The sequence below is a fragment of the Phyllobates terribilis genome, unplaced genomic scaffold, assembly GCF_046119375.1.
Source record: "Phyllobates terribilis strain yellow unplaced genomic scaffold, ASM4611937v1 Scaffold_12__6_contigs__length_324123572, whole genome shotgun sequence".
NCBI lineage: Eukaryota > Metazoa > Chordata > Amphibia > Anura > Dendrobatidae > Phyllobates > Phyllobates terribilis.
In genome coordinates this window covers 182,358,629-182,376,520 of record NW_027362772.1, presented here as the reverse complement: position 1 = coordinate 182,376,520, position 17,892 = coordinate 182,358,629, and positions in this window count along the sequence as shown.

The window sequence follows — 17,892 nt, the reverse complement described above, 5'->3', positions numbered from 1 at the left end:
AGGCCTAATGTCTTGGGATTCTCCAACCTTCGCTGGACAAAGTCAGTCAGGGGGTCCCAAACCACCGCAGTGGGACCGCAATCCGATTTTGTGACTGAGTTCTGGCTTCTGCTTTGCTTGACGTATGTAGTCATCCTTCATGGATTCTGTGCGGAAAGCTGCCTCTACAGGCTGGGGAACAGGAGGTCTTTGTGAGGACAGAACCTGGCGTGACGGTTTACTTCTACGCCTTGCACGTCTGGACTGCCTCTTGAGGTTGGGAAGAGAAGTATTCTGTGGAGCATAGTCATCCTGTGTGGATTCTGGGTGGGCAGCAGTCTCTTCGGGCTGGAGGACTGGTAGGCTACCTACACACATTACCAATCTGGGCTGCTCCGGGATATTGGGAAGGGAAGCTTTAGCAGAGGCTTCAGGATTAGGGTCATCGAAGACCATTAGAAAGGCCACCAAGAAGGCCTGCAGGTCAAAGATGATAGGATCCCATGCTTCCCATAGGGGGGGTGATCCATTTCAAGGCGTCACCCGCTAGGTAGGACATCATAAATGCCACTTTAACCCGATCGGTAGGAAAATAGTGAGCATAGAACTTGAAATGCAGCATGCATTGCTCCACAAATGCACGGCTTCGTTTTGGATCCCCATAGTACCATGGTGGATCCGCAGGAACGAGTGCTGATAGATCCATTTGGGCTGGTGCGTAAATCGCCGGGACCTCGGCTTGCGCAAAAATTTTTTCTTGGTGCACGTATTCGCCACACAAGGATTCAAAATGTCTCTGAGAGCGAAGGGCCATGGGGCTCAACGGGAACCATGGCCTGAGCAAACTGTTACTCTCGCGCCCGGACTGACTGGCATGAGCGTGATTAGTGATCCCACTGTACCATGAACCGAGGAGTGCCTGGAGGGGCGTAACTAAGTATCAACCCAATTCGACCGAGGTCGCACGGCGGCTTAGTCAACTCCGTGGACCAAGGAGGAACCGAGCAGAGGGACCAGGTGCAACTCCAGGTCAGACCCCGGTCACAGTTGTTGACCCACACCGGGGAATGCAGGAACAGGCAGGTTAGACTGGCATACAGGCAGGTGGGTACTGGCAAGTACAGCTGGTATGCAGACAGGTGGGCACTGGCAAGCATGGCTGGTATGGAGACAGGTGGGCACTGGCAAGCACGGCTGGAGTGCAGACAGGGAGGTACTAGCAGGTTGGAGCGCAGGCTGGATAGGGTCCAGTTCAGACTGGGAGACAGGTACAGAGCCGCAGATGCGGTAGACAAGCAGAGTAAAGCGAAACCGCCGGAGCGGAGCACAAGGCAGAGCAGAGAGGAACTGCTGGTGCGGTGAGCAAGCAGAGCGGAGTGAAAACCGCAGGTGTGGTGGGCAAGGCAGAGCAGAGTGGAACCGCCGGAGCGGTGGACAAGGCAGAGCAAAGAGAAACCGCAGGTGCGGTGGACAAGTCAGAGCAGAGAGAAGCCGCCGGAGCGGTGGGCAAGTCAGAGCAGAGAGAAGCTGCCAGAGCGGTGGGTAAGGCAGGGCAGAGGGAAGCCGCCGGAGCGGTGGGCAAGTCAGAGCAGAGAGAAGCCGCCGGAGCGGTGGGTAAGGCAGAGCAGAGGGAAGCCGCCGAAGCGGTGGGCAAGTCAGAGCAGAGAGAAACCGCTGGCGTGGTGAGCAAGCAGAGCCGAACAGGGCTGAAGGTGCAGAGAGGACAGGGCTGTTCACATGGAACAGACTGGAAAATACAGGAAGATGGCTAGAACACAGGAGGAAGATACTGAGGAAGGGAAAAGGGACAAGCAGAACCAGATACACACAAGGTACTTACTATGAAGTAGCGAGTGGACACAAAACTCACAAACAGAAGTACAGAGACAACGAGTTGGAGTTAGGTGCAGGTTCAGATACTGCAGGAAAAGGGAAGGTACAGACAAAGAGACAAACAGGTAACAGGCTAGGATACAGTTCAGACAGGAACTGCTACTGCAGAGAGATACAAGAACGAGCCTGGGTATACAGCCCCCAGATTGGCGGAAACAGACTAGAAGTCAGAGATAACAGGTCTGGGAATGCAGCCCCCAGAGTGGTGGAAACAGACAAGAGACAGGACAGGACAGCAATAGGCTGGAGACCCATTAGGGGTGCGCCCACAGCAGCTATAAGAATCAGGAAGTAACCGGGCCGCCGCCCTAAGCAGTCAGTCAAGAGACATGCACACAGCATGAACTGGAGCAAGGTTTGTAGGCTGGACTGACAGGTAAGATTGCGGTCTTGCATAGTGGGAGGTGGTGCACTATGCAAGCACGCCGCCAGGGATGATACAATATTATCTAACAGTACGTACTTTGTACTTTATTTTGAATTTTGTGGTTTATATTATCAGGAGTATGATGTCAACACCAGTAAAACAGAGGCAACACCCCTTAATCTTCATACCTCTATCTCCAATATTCTCTGTCCAGGCTATAAAGCTTTTCCTATAAGGAATCCAAGCTGAAATACCTGGGGATTAATCTAACAATGGCACTTTGTATAACTAACACTTCCTGTGACACTTTGTCTAAATCTAATTTCCCAATTTCAAGATGTCAAAATCTTAATTTCTAAATTTAATTTCCTAACTCTTTTCTTTCTTGAGGGAGTTATGATAACATAGACCATTCTACCAAATTTTTAGATCTCCTGGAGACTCCGCTAGTGCCGATTTGATAAGCAGCTCTCATTAAATTTCAGTAATCTCTTAATGTCGTAGCAGTTAACAAACGTCACCATATTCTAAAAACTGTTCACCTGTGCAGAACCCTGTAAGGCGGATTGGCTGTCCATTATATATTTCGCTATTATATAGCAGTTTATCTACATAGGATTCCAAATTGGTCCTTAAAGGGGTATTCCCATCTTCAAGATCCTATTCCAATATGTAGTAGGTGTAATAATAGTAATATTAGCAAATATCTCCAATTAGAAATGTGGTATATTTTTTCTGATTTGCTATGTCTCTTTCTTCATGTGCAGGCATCGCACGACCTTGGGTATCCATGGTTACATCCACTGATAAAGTCACAGTTAGTTAGCTAGTTGCTAGTGGTCGTAACTGTGGATACCTAAGGTTCTGCGATGCCTGCACATGAGGTAAGAGAGATAGTGAATCAGAAGAGCTATACTACATTTCTAATTGGAGGTATTTGCTAATATTATTATTATTACACCTACTACATAATGAGATAGGATCTTGGAGATGGGAATACCTCTGTTTGCCTACAACAAATGGACTGAGATTGGCTGATTCCCTCCCATCCTCAGTTTTTCTAACTCACTGTTGTTGTCCACAAGCTCAGACTCTCCTCCAATGCCTTTACTGAGCCTCATGGCATTTAGTTGTTTGGTTGGCTAGCATTAAAAATTACCCTTCAACTTCTCCTAAGTAGAGATGAGCGGTGTTCGACTAGAACTGTTCGCCAATCTCAAATTCGAGCTGTTTTGGGCGGTGTTCGAGTTGTTCGACGAACCCGAACGATTTGCAAAAAATTCGGCTGTTCGAGGTTATGTTCGATAACTGTTCGTGCACCAAAAGCGTGTCCTGCATGTCTGGCGCTATTTAGAGCACCAATCATGCAGGGATTGTCTGCCACTCACTGTAATGCCACAGCCATGGTGGTTGTGGCATTACAGTGATTGCCCAAATCGATGGGAACAGTGCTCACAGTGAAACATGAAAAGCCGGCAATTCAGCAGCGGCATACACCGGTACCCCACAATTTAGAACCGAAAGAATAGAGCTTCACACATAGATTAGATAGATAGAAACATGTCAGCCACATATATATGAAGTACAGTGACAGTGTTGCTTACTGTACTTGTCATTTAGTGTAAAGGATTTATCAAAAAAAATAATAGTGTTTTCATGCACCGTCTCTTTAAAAAAGCCGGCCGGCAATTCAGCAGCGGTACCCGACAATTTGGAATAGAAAGAATAGAGAATCCAGGGCCGGCGTCAGCACCCGGCGCACCCGGGCAAATGCCGGGGCCCTGAGCAGGCAGAGGGGCCCACTGGCGGTCGCGCACCCCGCAGGGCTATGGGCAGAGGAGAGCGGTGCCAGCGCCCGCCCTCCTCCGCCGCTTGCTCAGGGCCCCGGCAGCCCGATACTTACCTCTCCCCGTGCCTCCGCAGATCCGCTGTCTTCCTGCTCTGCGCTCTCTGTGACGTCTCAGGTCAGAGGGCGCGGTGACGTCTTTACACCGCGCCTTCCCCTGAGTCGTCACAGGGAGCGCTGAGCGGGAAGACACCGACAACGCTGGAGTTCGGAGCCGAGCGGCGGGCAGCGGGCAGCGGGCAGCAGGTAGCAGGTGAGGAGGAGGGAGGTGAGTATTTGATTTTTTTTTTTAATGTATGGAGGCATGGAGCATTATATAGAGGGGGGGGGCAGCCTGCATGGGGCATTATAAAGAGAAGGGGGGGGGGCATCCTGCATGGGGCATTATAAAGGGGGGGGGCATCCTGCATGGGGCATTATATAGAGGGGGGGGGACATCCTGCATGGGGCATTATATAGAGGGGGGGGGACAGCCTGCATGGGGCATTATATAGAGGGGGGGGGCAGCCTGCATGGGGCATTATAAAGAGAAGGGGGGGGGACAGCCTGCATGGGGCATTATAAAGAGGGGGGGGACATCCTGCATGGGGCATTATATAGTGGGGGGGGACAGCCTGCATGGGGCATTATAAAGAGAAGGGGGGGGCATCCTGCATGGGGCATTATAAAGGGGGGGGGACATCCTGCATGGGGCATTATATAGAGGGGGGGGACAGCCTGCATGGGGCTTTATAAAGAGAAGGGGGGGCATCCTGCATGGGGCATTATAAAGGGGGGGGGGGACAGCCTGCATGGGGCATTATAAAAAAAGGGGGGGGCATCCTGCATGGGGCATTATAAAGGGGGGGGGACATCCTGCATGGGGCATTATAAAGGGGGGGGCAGCCTGCATGGAGCATTATAAGGGGGGGCAGCCTGTATGGGGCATTATGTGGGGGGTAACAGCCTGCATGGAGCATTAAAAGGGGGGGGACCTGTATGGGGCATTATGTGGGGGGTAACAGCCTGCATGCAGCATTATATGGGGGCCAGTATCCTGTATGGAGAGTTATAAGGGGACCGGTATCCTGTATGGAGCGTTATAAGGGGACCGGTATCCTGTATGGAGCGTTATATAGGGGACCGGTATCCTGTATGGAGCGTTATATGGGGGCCAGTATCCTGTATGGAGTTTTATTAGGGGACCAGTATCCTGTATGGAGCGTTATATGGGGGCCAGTATCCTGTATGGAGTTTTATTAGGGGACCAGTATCCTGTATGGAGCGTTATATGGGGGCCAGTATCCTGTATGGAGCTTTATAAGAGGACCAGTATCCTGAATGGAGCGTTATATGGGGGCCGGTATTCTGTATGGAGCCTTATATGGGGGCCAGTATTCCATATGGAGCCTTATATGGAGGCCAGTATTCCGCATGGAGCCTTATATGGGGGCCAGTATTCCGTATGGAGCCTTATATGGGGGCCAGTATTCTGTGTGGAGCGCTATATGGGGACCAGTATTCTGTGTGGAGCGTTATATGGGGGCCAGTATCCTGTATGGAGCGTTATATGGGGGCCAGTATTCTGTGTGGAGCGTTATATGGGGGCCAGTATCCTGTATGAAGCGTTATATGGGGGCCAGTATTCCGTATGGAGCCTTATATGGGGGCCAGTATTCCGTATGGAGCCTTATATGGGGGCCAGTATTCTGTGTGGAGCGTTATATGGGGGCCAGTATCCTGTATGGAGCGTTATATGGGGGCCAGTATTCTGTGTGGAGCGTTATATGGGGGCCAGTATCCTGTATGAAGCGTTATATGGGGGCCAGTATTCCGTATGGAGCCTTGTATGGGGGCCAGTATTCTGTGTGGAGCGATTCACCGGTTTCTGAGCTATTGTGGAATTTACAATAGATATCACTCATGTAATGTAAGAAGTGAAATCTTTGCATTGTACTATATATATATTTCTCCGCTGTATCTCTGCATCATGAATTGTGGTATGTGTTAAAGGGGCCCACTGAGACTCTTTCGCCCGGGGCCCAGAAAAACCTGGAGCCGGCCCTGAGAGAATCACACATAGATTAGATAGATAGAAACATGTCAGTCACATATATATGAAGTACAGTGACAGTGTTGCTTACTGTACTTGTCATTTAGTGTAAAGGATTTATTAAAAAAAATAATAGTGTTTTCATGCACTGTCTCTTTAAAAAAGCCGGCCGGCAATTCAGCATCTGTACCCGACAATTTAGAATAGAAGGAATAGAGCATCACACATAGATTAGATAGATAGAAACATGTCAGTCACATATATAAGAAGTACAGTGATAGTGTTGATTACTGTACTTGTCATTTAGTGTTAAAATAAAGGATTTATTTAAAAAAAAATTGGCGTGGAGTTCCCTGTAATTTTAGGCTCTAGCGGAGGTTAAGCAGACGGCTGGGGCAGATGTTTGAAGCCTGGGAAGGGGGTAATACCCACGGAGGTTCCCAGGCTACTAATATCAGCCCCCAGCGGAATACTTAGCCTTTACTAGCTATTAAAATGGGGGACCCCCCCCCCAAAAAAAATGACATGGGGTCCCCCCTATTTTAATAGCTAGCAAAGGCTAGGCAGACAGCTGGGGGCTGATATTAATAGCCCAGGAAGGGTGCCATGAATATTGGCCCCCTCCCAGGCTAGAAACACCAGCCGTCAGCCGCCCCAGAAATGGCGCATCCATAGGATGCGCCAATTCTGGCACTTAGCCTCGCTCTTCCCACTGCCCTGTAGCGGTGGCAGTGGGGTAATAGGGCTGGGGTTGATGTCAGCTTATAATGCCACCTGACATCAAGCCCAGGTTAGTAATGGAGAGGCGTCTATAAGACACCCCCATTACTAACCCCATAGTCAAAGTTAAAAGAAAACACAAACACCCAGAATGAAGTCCTTTAATTGAAATAAAGACACAATCCTTTATTGTTCTAAATTAAACCATACTTACCACCACGCCCATTCCAGCTGAAGCTAACGATCTCCTGCAATAAAAGTAAAATAATAAAGCAACCTCATCCTTACCTTTTGTAACGGGTCTGGGAGGCGGAACCTCTGAGCTACTATACAAGGGGGCGGTCCTTGTAAGGGAGCGGGTGGCGACCAGGCAGGCAGTCACAGCAGGTGACCGGGACAGTCTCTGGGTGTACGGGCAGGAGGTCACGGCAAGTGACCGGGACAGTCTCTGGATGAACGGGCTGGAGGTCACGGCAAGTGACCGGGGCAGTCTCTGGGTGAACGGGCTGGAGGTCACGGCAAGTGACCGGGGCAGTCTCTGGGTGAACGGGCTGGAGGTCACGGCAAGTGACCGGGGCAGTCTCTAGGTAAAGGGTAGGTACGACCTGTGATGGCTGAACCTCCAGGTAGGCTAGCAAGGCAGATGGAGGATGTGTGCTCCCAGGTGAGCAAGCGAGAGTCTCTGGAATAGCAGGTGGTCACAGCACGTGACGGCGAAGCCTCCAGGTAGGCAAGCAGGCAGGTAGCGGAGAAGCGCTCCCAGGTGAGCGGGCAAGAGTCTCTGGAATAGCTGGTGGTCACAGCACGTGACGGCGGAGCCTCCGGGCAGGCAAGCAGGCAGGTAGCGGAGAAGCGCTCCCAGGTGAGCGGGCAAGAGTCTCTGGAATAGCTGGTGGTCACAGCACGTGACGGCGGAGCCTCCGGGCAGGCAAGCAGGCAGGTAGCGGAGGAGCGCTCCCAGGTGAGCGGGCAAGCTGGTCCATAGACAGACTGACAGGAGTAGAAAGGCAGACCGTCGGACCTCAGGCTAGCAAGCAGGCAGGTAGCTGATGTGCGCTCCCAGGTGAGCGGGCAAGCTGGTCCTTAGACAGACTGACAGGAGTTGTAAGGCAGACCGTCGGACCTCAGGCTAGCAAGCAGGTAGCAGGAATAACAGGCAGGAAACAGACAGCAAACTGGCAGGACTCTGGCAGGAATCAGGCAGGTAACTGGCAGGTAACTGGCAACGGGACCTGAGGGCTGAAGCAGAGTAGAACAGTGCAACAACATTGCTCGGGCACCTCCATTTTGGAGGAGGTGCCTTATATATGGTGAAGTCCTCCGGCCATTGGCCGGGGACTCCTTAGGACGGCGCGCGCGGCCCCTTTAAGAGGAAGGGAGAGGGCGCGCGCGCGCCCTAAGCACAGTGGCCGGGAAGGAGCGCGCGCTGCCAGCAGAGCGGGAGGAGGACGCCGGGCACGGAGCAGGGAGGTGAGGGGAACAGCGTCCCTGCCTAGCAGAGGGCAGGGACGCCGGCGCTACAGTACCCCCCCCCCCTTTAGGCCCCCCCTTTTTTAGGCCAGACAGAAATTTAGCAAGGATAAGAGGGGCATGGATGTTCTCCCGGGGCTCCCACGTTCTCTCCTCAGGACCAAACCCCTTCCAATCTACTAGAAAAAAGGTCTTTCCTCTTACCCTTTTGGTGGCAAGAATGTTCTCTACCTCAAACTCGTCCTCAGCAGAAACCGGAGCAGGAGGCGTACCTGTAGACTTGGAAAAAGAGTTAAGTACCACAGGTTTGAGGAGAGATACATGGAAGGAGTTAGAGATCCGTAAGTTGGCCGGGAGTTTCAATTTATAGGCCACCGGGTTGATCTGACTGATGACCTCCAGGGGGCCGATGAACCGAGGCCCTAACTTGTAAGAAGGTATCTTGAGTCGGACATATTTAGATGAGAGCCAGACTTTATCTCCGGGACGAAATTGTGGAGGATCCAGGCGTTTTTTGTCAGCGTGTCTTTTCATCCGTTCGGACGACTGAAGGAGTGCGGATCGGGTACTCTCCCAAATGGAGGAAAATTTGCCAACGAGAGATTCCGCAGCCGGGTTGTCCACAGAGGTGGAGACAGGAAAAGGAATCCGAGGATGCTGACCGAAGACTACAAAAAACGGGGATTTGGAGGAGGATTCGCTCTCGTGATTGTTATAAGAGAACTCGGCCCATGGTAGGAGATCCACCCAGTCTGAATGATGGGCATTAACGAAGTGCCGGAGGTAACTGGTCAGGTTCTGATTGATCCGCTCCACTTGACCATTGGACTGTGGGTGGTAAGCGGAAGAGAAGTCCAGGGTGACGTCTAGCAGTTTACAAGTGGCTCTCCAGAAGCGTGAGGTGAACTGTACCCCACGATCCGACACGATGTGGAGGGGCAGGCCATGAAGATGGAAGATGTGACGAATAAAGTCTTTAGCTAGCTCGGGTGCAGACGGGAGGCCTGGCAGGGGAACGAAATGAGCCATCTTGGAGAAGCGGTCAGCGACCACCCAAATGACCGTACAACCGGCAGAGACTGGGAGGTCTGTTATAAAGTCCATTGCTATATGCTGCCAGGGGGCAGCAGGTACTGGGAGCGGAAGGAGGCGACCGGCTGGCAGATGTCTCGGAACCTTGTTGCGGGCGCAGGACACACAGGCAGAAACAAAGTCTATTACGTCCTTGTGCAGGGTAGGCCACCAGTAGTGCCGGGTAATAAGCTGGAGGGTCTTTTTCTGACCGGCATGGCCAGCCAGTTTAGACGAGTGACCCCAGTGAAGGATCTTCTCCCGATCAGGTACTGATACGAACGTCTTTCCGGGAGGGAGACGATTTAGACTCACGGGAGCCACCTGCATTACTCTGGCGGGATCGATGATGTGTTTCGGATCTTCCTCGAGATCAGACACCAGAAAGGATCGAGACAAGGCGTCCGCCTTGACGTTTTTGTCAGCCGGGCGAAAATGAAGAACAAAATCAAAGCGAGCAAAAAACAAGGACCACCGGGCTTGGCGCGGGTTAAGTCTCTGGGCATGCTGGAGATAAGCCAAGTTCTTGTGGTCAGTGTAAATTATTACCGGGTGAAGAGCCCCCTCGAGCAGGTAACGCCACTCCTCCAATGCCAGTTTGATGGCCAATAACTCTCGGTCTCCTATGGAATAATTGCGCTCTGAGGAGGAGAAGAGTTTAGAGAAGAAGCCGCAAGTTACCATCCTCCCGGAAGATGATTTTTGAGTAAGTACCGCTCCGGCTCCAGAGGAGGAGGCGTCAACTTCCAGGAAGAACTGCTTGTTGCCGTCCGGGCGATGCAGCACCGGGGCGGAAGAGAAGGCCTGTTTTAAGGAAAGAAAGGCCTCCTCTGCTTCGGGCGGCCACTCTTTGGGATTAGTACCCTTACGGGTGAGCGCGGAAATTGGGGCAGTCCGGGAAGAGAAGTGTGGTATGAAGAGGCGGTAGTAGTTGGCGAAGCCCAGGAACCGCTGAATGGCCTTCAACCCCTCCGGTCGAGGCCATTTCTCGATGGCAGACAGTTTCTCTGGATCCATTCGTAGGCCGGTCTGAGAAATAATGTAGCCCAAAAACGGAAGCGAGGTCTGCTCAAAGAGGCACTTCTCGTATTTAGCGAAGAGGTGATTCTGCCTGAGCCTGAGCAGGACCTGACGAACGTCCCTCCGGTGAGTCTGGAGATCCGGAGAGAAGACCAAGATGTCGTCCAGGTACACCACTACGCAGGAGTAGAGAAGGTCCCGGAAGATGTCATTGACCAACTCTTGAAAGACGGCAGGAGCGTTACAGAGACCAATGGGCATTACCAGATATTCATAGTGGCCGTCCCGGGTGTTGAATGCCGTCTTCCATTCATCCCCCTGACGGATACGAACCAGGTTGTACGCCCCACGGAGGTCCAGTTTGGTGAAGATTCTAGCCCCTCTCAGACGATCAAATAACTCCGGAATGAGCGGAAGGGGGTACTTATTCTTCACCGTGATTTGGTTAAGGCCTCTATAGTCTATACAGGGACGGAGAGAGCCGTCCTTCTTTTTTACGAAGAAGAAGCCTGCTCCCGCCGGGGAGGTAGATTTCCGGATGAATCCCCTGGCCAGATTCTCCTCAATATATTCGGACATCGACCGGGTCTCAGCAGCGGATAATGGATAAATACGCCCACGGGGAGGAGTAGTACCGGGTAACAGGTCGATAGGGCAGTCGTATGGTCTATGAGGGGGTAGTGTCTCTGCTTCCTTTTTATTAAAGACATCAGCATAAGACCAATAAGGAATCGGAAGTCCAGGTAGATTAGCTGGGGTAGGAGAAGGACGGACGGGATGGACGGGAACCAGACAGGTCTTATGGCAGTCCTGTCCCCAGCGAAGGACTTCTCCGGTCTGCCAGTCAAGCACGGGTGCATGTCTCTGGAGCCAAGGTAGACCTAGCAAGAGGGCGTGAGAGAGTCCAGGCAGAACATGAAAGGAGATACTCTCAGAATGCAGCATTCCCACCTGTAGAGTAATGGATTCGGTGATGAGTTGGATGGGGCGTGGTAAGAGACCCCCATCCACGGCAGCAACAGACAAGGGTACAGCCAGAGGTTTGGTGGGGATGCGGTATTTCTCTACCAGGGACTGTGAAATAAGATTCCCGGCTGCTCCAGAGTCCAGTTGGGCTAGTTCGAAATAACGGTTCTCCCCGCAGACGATTGAAACTGACAGCAGCAGAGATGGAGAGGATTTATTCTTGTCTAGGTCGACCTCTCTGAGCGAACCTAGACACAGGCGTTTCCCGACCTCTCTGGGCAGGCACGGATCCGGTGCTCCTTACTGCCACAGTAGAAGCAGCTCCCCTCGGCACGGCGTAAGTCCTGACGGGTTTTGACCATCTTGGTCTGGTCGACCTGCATAGACTCAGGAGAGTGTACCTGGGGAGAGACGGAGGGAGTGACGGGTTTCTGAAAGGTAGGAGCTAGACGTGGAAACCTCCTCTCACGGGTGACCTCTTTGGCACGCTCCTGGAACCATAGGTCAATCCGGGTGGCAAGAGTTATTAGGTCATCGAGAGTGGTAGGAATGTCCCGACCGGCAAGTTCATCTTTAATACGGCCGGACAGACCCTCCCAGAAGACGGATACCAGAGCGTCGTTATCCCAGGCCAGCTCCGAGGCAAGGGTACGGAACCGTATGGCATATTGGCCCACGGTGAGACTTCCCTGACGGAGGCGTAGCAGAGATGATGCGGATGAGGTCTTCCGTCCGGGTTCGTCGAAGACTTTCCGGAAAGCCGTGAGGAAGGCAGGCAAGTCGGACACCAGGGGGTCTCCTGTCTCCCATAGAGGATTTAGCCAGGCCAGGGCCTCCCCGGTGAGATGGGACATGATGAAGGCAATTTTGGCCCGGTCGGAGTTAAACTGGTGGGACAATAGTTCAAAGTGCAGGGTGCACTGATTTATGAAGCCTCGAGCCTGGGCGGAGTCGCCTCCGAAGCGAGGAGGTGCAGAAAGCCGGGGTCCGGGGTAGGATACCATGGTATTGGTGGGCAGCGGAGCTGCCGGGTTGCGAGTCATGGCACTGGCGGTGGTTGCTGGTGGAGCAGTCAGAGTATCCAGGCGAGAATTGACATTCCGCAGGTGACCCAGGATGGACTCCTGTTGGGACCTCTGACGGGACAGTTCATGACAGAGGTCCGAGAGCGAGGGAGCTTGGGTGCCACCGGGTTCCATGGCCCGAGCAAACTGTAACGGGTCTGGGAGGCGGAACCTCTGAGCTACTATACAAGGGGGCGGTCCTTGTAAGGGAGCGGGTGGCGACCAGGCAGGCAGTCACAGCAGGTGACCGGGACAGTCTCTGGGTGTACGGGCAGGAGGTCACGGCAAGTGACCGGGACAGTCTCTGGATGAACGGGCTGGAGGTCACGGCAAGTGACCGGGGCAGTCTCTGGGTGAACGGGCTGGAGGTCACGGCAAGTGACCGGGGCAGTCTCTGGGTGAACGGGCTGGAGGTCACGGCAAGTGACCGGGGCAGTCTCTAGGTAAAGGGTAGGTACGACCTGTGATGGCTGAACCTCCAGGTAGGCTAGCAAGGCAGATGGAGGATGTGTGCTCCCAGGTGAGCAAGCGAGAGTCTCTGGAATAGCAGGTGGTCACAGCACGTGACGGCGAAGCCTCCAGGTAGGCAAGCAGGCAGGTAGCGGAGAAGCGCTCCCAGGTGAGCGGGCAAGAGTCTCTGGAATAGCTGGTGGTCACAGCACGTGACGGCGGAGCCTCCGGGCAGGCAAGCAGGCAGGTAGCGGAGAAGCGCTCCCAGGTGAGCGGGCAAGAGTCTCTGGAATAGCTGGTGGTCACAGCACGTGACGGCGGAGCCTCCGGGCAGGCAAGCAGGCAGGTAGCGGAGGAGCGCTCCCAGGTGAGCGGGCAAGCTGGTCCATAGACAGACTGACAGGAGTAGAAAGGCAGACCGTCGGACCTCAGGCTAGCAAGCAGGCAGGTAGCTGATGTGCGCTCCCAGGTGAGCGGGCAAGCTGGTCCTTAGACAGACTGACAGGAGTTGTAAGGCAGACCGTCGGACCTCAGGCTAGCAAGCAGGTAGCAGGAATAACAGGCAGGAAACAGACAGCAAACTGGCAGGACTCTGGCAGGAATCAGGCAGGTAACTGGCAGGTAACTGGCAACGGGACCTGAGGGCTGAAGCAGAGTAGAACAGTGCAACAACATTGCTCGGGCACCTCCATTTTGGAGGAGGTGCCTTATATATGGTGAAGTCCTCCGGCCATTGGCCGGGGACTCCTTAGGACGGCGCGCGCGGCCCCTTTAAGAGGAAGGGAGAGCGCGCGCCCTAAGCACAGTGGCCGGGAAGGAGCGCGCGCTGCCAGCAGAGCGGGAGGAGGACGCCGGGCACGGAGCAGGGAGGTGAGGGGAACAGCGTCCCTGCCTAGCAGAGGGCAGGGACGCCGGCGCTACACCTTTCCATGGTTCCCAGGACAGCTTCAGCTCTGCTACATCGAGATGACAGGCTGGACCGCAGCAGAACGCTGCCATCCAGCCTGTCATCCCGCAGACACTGAGAAGCGCAGGCATGCTTGCGCTCCTCAGTGTCTCGCTGTGACGGCATCCAGATGAGCCGACAATGAACTCGGCTCACCTCATGCACGTCACTGACAGCGTGGGAGAATTCTCCTGCACTCAGCGCTTCAGCGTGAGAATTTTCCCACGCTGTCAGTGACGTGCATGAGGTGAGCCGAGTTCATTGAACATGAATGAGCTCACCTCATGCACGTCACTGACAGCATGGGAAAATTCTCTTGCTGAAGCGCTGAGTGCAGGAGAATTTTCCCACGCTGTCAGTGACGTGCATGAGGTGAGCTCATTCATATACATTGAACTCAGCTGACCTCATGTACGTCACTGACAGCGTGGGAGAATTCTCACGCTGAAGCGCTGAGTGCAGGAGAATTTTCCCACGCTGTCAGTGACGTGCATGAGGTGAGCTGAGTTCATTGGACATGACCTCGGCTCATCTTTATGCCGTCACAGAGAGACACTGAGGAGCGCAAGCATGCCTGCGCTTCTCAGTGTCTGCGGGATGACAGGCTGGATGGCAGCTTTCTGCTGCGGTCCAGCCTGTCATCTCGATGTAGCAGAGCTGGAGCCATCGTGGGAACCATGGGAAGGTAAGGATGAGGTTGCTTTATTATTTTTCTTTTATTGCAGGAGATCGTTGGCTTCAGCTGGAATGGGCGTGATGGTAAGTATGGTTTAATTTAGAACAATAAAGAATTGTGTCTTTATTTCAATTAAAGGACTTTATTCTGGGTGTTTGTGTTTTTTTTTTTAACTTTGACTATGTGGTTAGTAATGGGGGTGTCTTATAGACGCCTCTCCATTACTAACCTGGGCTTGATGTCAGCTGGCATTATAAGCTGACATCAACCCCAGCCCTATTACCCCCTGCCACCGCATCAGGGCAGCGTGGAAGAGCGAGGCTAAGTGCCAGAATTGGCGCATCCTATGGATGCGCCATTTCTGGGGCGGCTGACGGCTGGTGTTTCTAGCCTGGGAGGGGGCCAATATTCATGGTACCCTTCCTGGGCTATTAATATCAGCCCCCAGCTGTCTGCCTAGCCTTTGCTAGCTATTAAAAAAGGGGGGACCCCACGTCATTTTTTTTGGGGGGTCCCCCATTTATATAGCTAGTAAAGGCTAGGTATTCAGCTGGGGGCTGATATTAGTAGCCTGGGAAGCTCCATGAGTATTACCCCCTTCCCAGGCTTCAAACATCTGCCCCAGCCGTCTGCTTAACCTCCGCTAGAGACTAAAATTAGGGGGAACCCCACGCCAATTTTTTTTTTAATAAATCCTTTATTTTAACACTAAATGACAAGTACAGTAAGCAACACTGTCACTGTACTTCTTATATATGTGACTGACATGTTTCTATCTATCTAATCTATGTGTGAAGCTCTATTCTTTCTGTTCTAAATTGTCGGGTACCGCTGCTGAATTGCCGGCCGGCTTTCTTAAAGAGACGGTGCATGAAAACACTATTATTTTTTTAAATAAATGCTTTACACTAAATGACAAGTACAGTAAGCAACACTGTCACTGTGCTTCTTATATGTGTGACTGACATGTTTCTATCTATCTAATCTATGTGTGATGCTCTATTCCTTCTTGTCTAAATTGTCGGGTACCGGTGTATGCCGCTGATGAATTGCCGGCCGGCTTTTTTAAAGAGAGCGTCTTCTGAGCAGTTTGTCAGCTTTTGGACACCTTTGAAGGTGTTTTCTATGTGTTTCTATGTGTTTTTGTTTGCCTGCCATTGGTTTTAACGGTGTTCGACGGTGTTCTAAGGTGTTCGACGAACAGTTCGACGAACAGTTCCTCGAACATCCCGGTGTTCGACGAACCGAACCCGAACACTACGGGGGTGGCTCAACACTGCTCCTAAGTCACCATCGACCTCATTCCTTTTTGCAGCAGCAATGACCAGACCCGTTTTATTCCTTCTCATACACTTTAAGTGAAATTTGTCTTACCAACTTCAGCCCATTTTCACGGTTTGCAGATTCTCTACTTTGCATCCTCACTACACAGTGACAGTAGATTTTCCATGTTCACGACCTTTGGATGCCCATGTAAACATTGTCCCTCCAGGAAAGGCATAACCAAGGACATCTATTAAAATTCTCTCTACTGATCCACCAAATACCCCAAATAGGAGGAATATCTAAGTTTAGAACTTTCTCCTTCATTTTGGCAATTTATCTGGTCTACAGCTGCTACATGCCCCCTTTGAACTTCTCTTACAAAGAATCAATAAAAAGTCTACATGCACTGGTCTCACACATCAGCGTTACTACAAAAATAATTCCCTACAATGCAGTGTTGAAAACGGTGGAAATGTGATAAATCGCTAATATATTTTGGGAATGTGTAGGGATGTGGACTGTCTTAGCTGTTCCTGTCCTTGAACAGACACACTATACGAACACCGTTGTGCGGTTTTATACAGTGGCATGTAAAAGTTTGGACACCCCTGGTCAAAATTACTGTTATTGTGAACAGTTAAGCAAGTTGAAGATGGATTGATCTCTAAAAGGCCTAAAAGTTAAAGATGACACATTTCCTTTGTATTTTAGGCAAAAAAAAAATATATAGTCATCTTTTACATTTTAAAAAAATTACAAAAAGGAAAATGGGCTGATGCAAAAGTTTGGGAACCCTGCATAGTTAGCACCTAGTAGCGCCCCCTTTTGAAAGTATCACAGCTTGTAAACGCTTTTTGTAGCCAGACAAGAGTTTTTCAGTTCTTGTTTGAGGGATTTTCTTCCATTCTTCTTTGGAAAATTCTTCCAGTTCTGTGGGATTCCTGGGTCATATTGCATATACTGTTATTTTGAGGTCTAACCACAGATTTTCAATGATGTTCAGCTCAGGGGACTGTGGGGGCCATTCCAAAATCTTCAGCTTGCGCCTTTTGAGGTAGTCTATTGTGGATTTTGACTTGTGTTTAGGATTAATTATCCATTTGCAGAATGGCCATGATGACCCTCTTTTCAACTTCAGCTTTTTTACAGATGGTGTTATGTTTGCATCAAGAATTTGTTGAAATTTCATTGAATCCATTCTTCCCTCTACCTGTAAAATCTTCCCCGTGCCATTGGCTGCAACACAGCCCAAAAGCATGATTGATCCACCCCTATACTTAATGGTTGGCGAGATGTTCTTTTCCTGAAATTCTGTGCCCTTTTTTCTCAACACATACTTATGATCATTGTGGCCAAAGAGTTCTATTTTAACCTCATTGGTCCACAGAACTTGTTTCCAAAATGCATCAGCCTTGTTTAGATGTTCTTTTGCATACTTCAGACGCTGAATTTTATGGTGAGGGCGCAGGGGAGGTTTTCTTCTGATGACTCTTTCATGAAGGCCATATTTGTGCAGGTGTCTCTGAAGAGTAGAACAATGTACCACAACTCCAGAGTCTGCTAAATCTTTCTGAAGGTCTTTTGCAGTTAAGTGGGGGTTCGGATCTGCCTCTCTAGCAATCCTATGGGCAGCTCTCACTGAAAATTTGCTTGGTCTTAAAGACCTTATCTTGACCTCCAATGTTGCTGTTAACAGCCATTTCTAAATTACATTTCAAACTGAGGAAATGGCAACTTGAAAACGCTTTGCTATCTTCTTATAGCCTTTTCGTGCTTTGTGGGCCTCCACCATTTTAATTTTCAGAGTGCTAAGAAGCTGCTTAGAAGAACCCATGGCTGATGTATTTTGGCACAAGGTTAGAGGAGGCTGAGTTTTTATAAAGCTGGGAAATTTGCATCACCTGGCCTTTCCTAGCGATGATAGTGAACAAGCCATAACCCTAATAGGCTAATTAAGGTCTGAAACCTTGGTCAAAGTTATCTGAGCACACAAATCTACAAAGGTGCTCAAAGTTTTGCATCGGCCGATTTTCCTTTTTGTAATTTTTAAAATGTAAAAGATGAAAACTTTTTTTTTTTTGGCCTAAAATACAAAAGGAAATGTGTCAGCTTTAACTTTAGGCCTT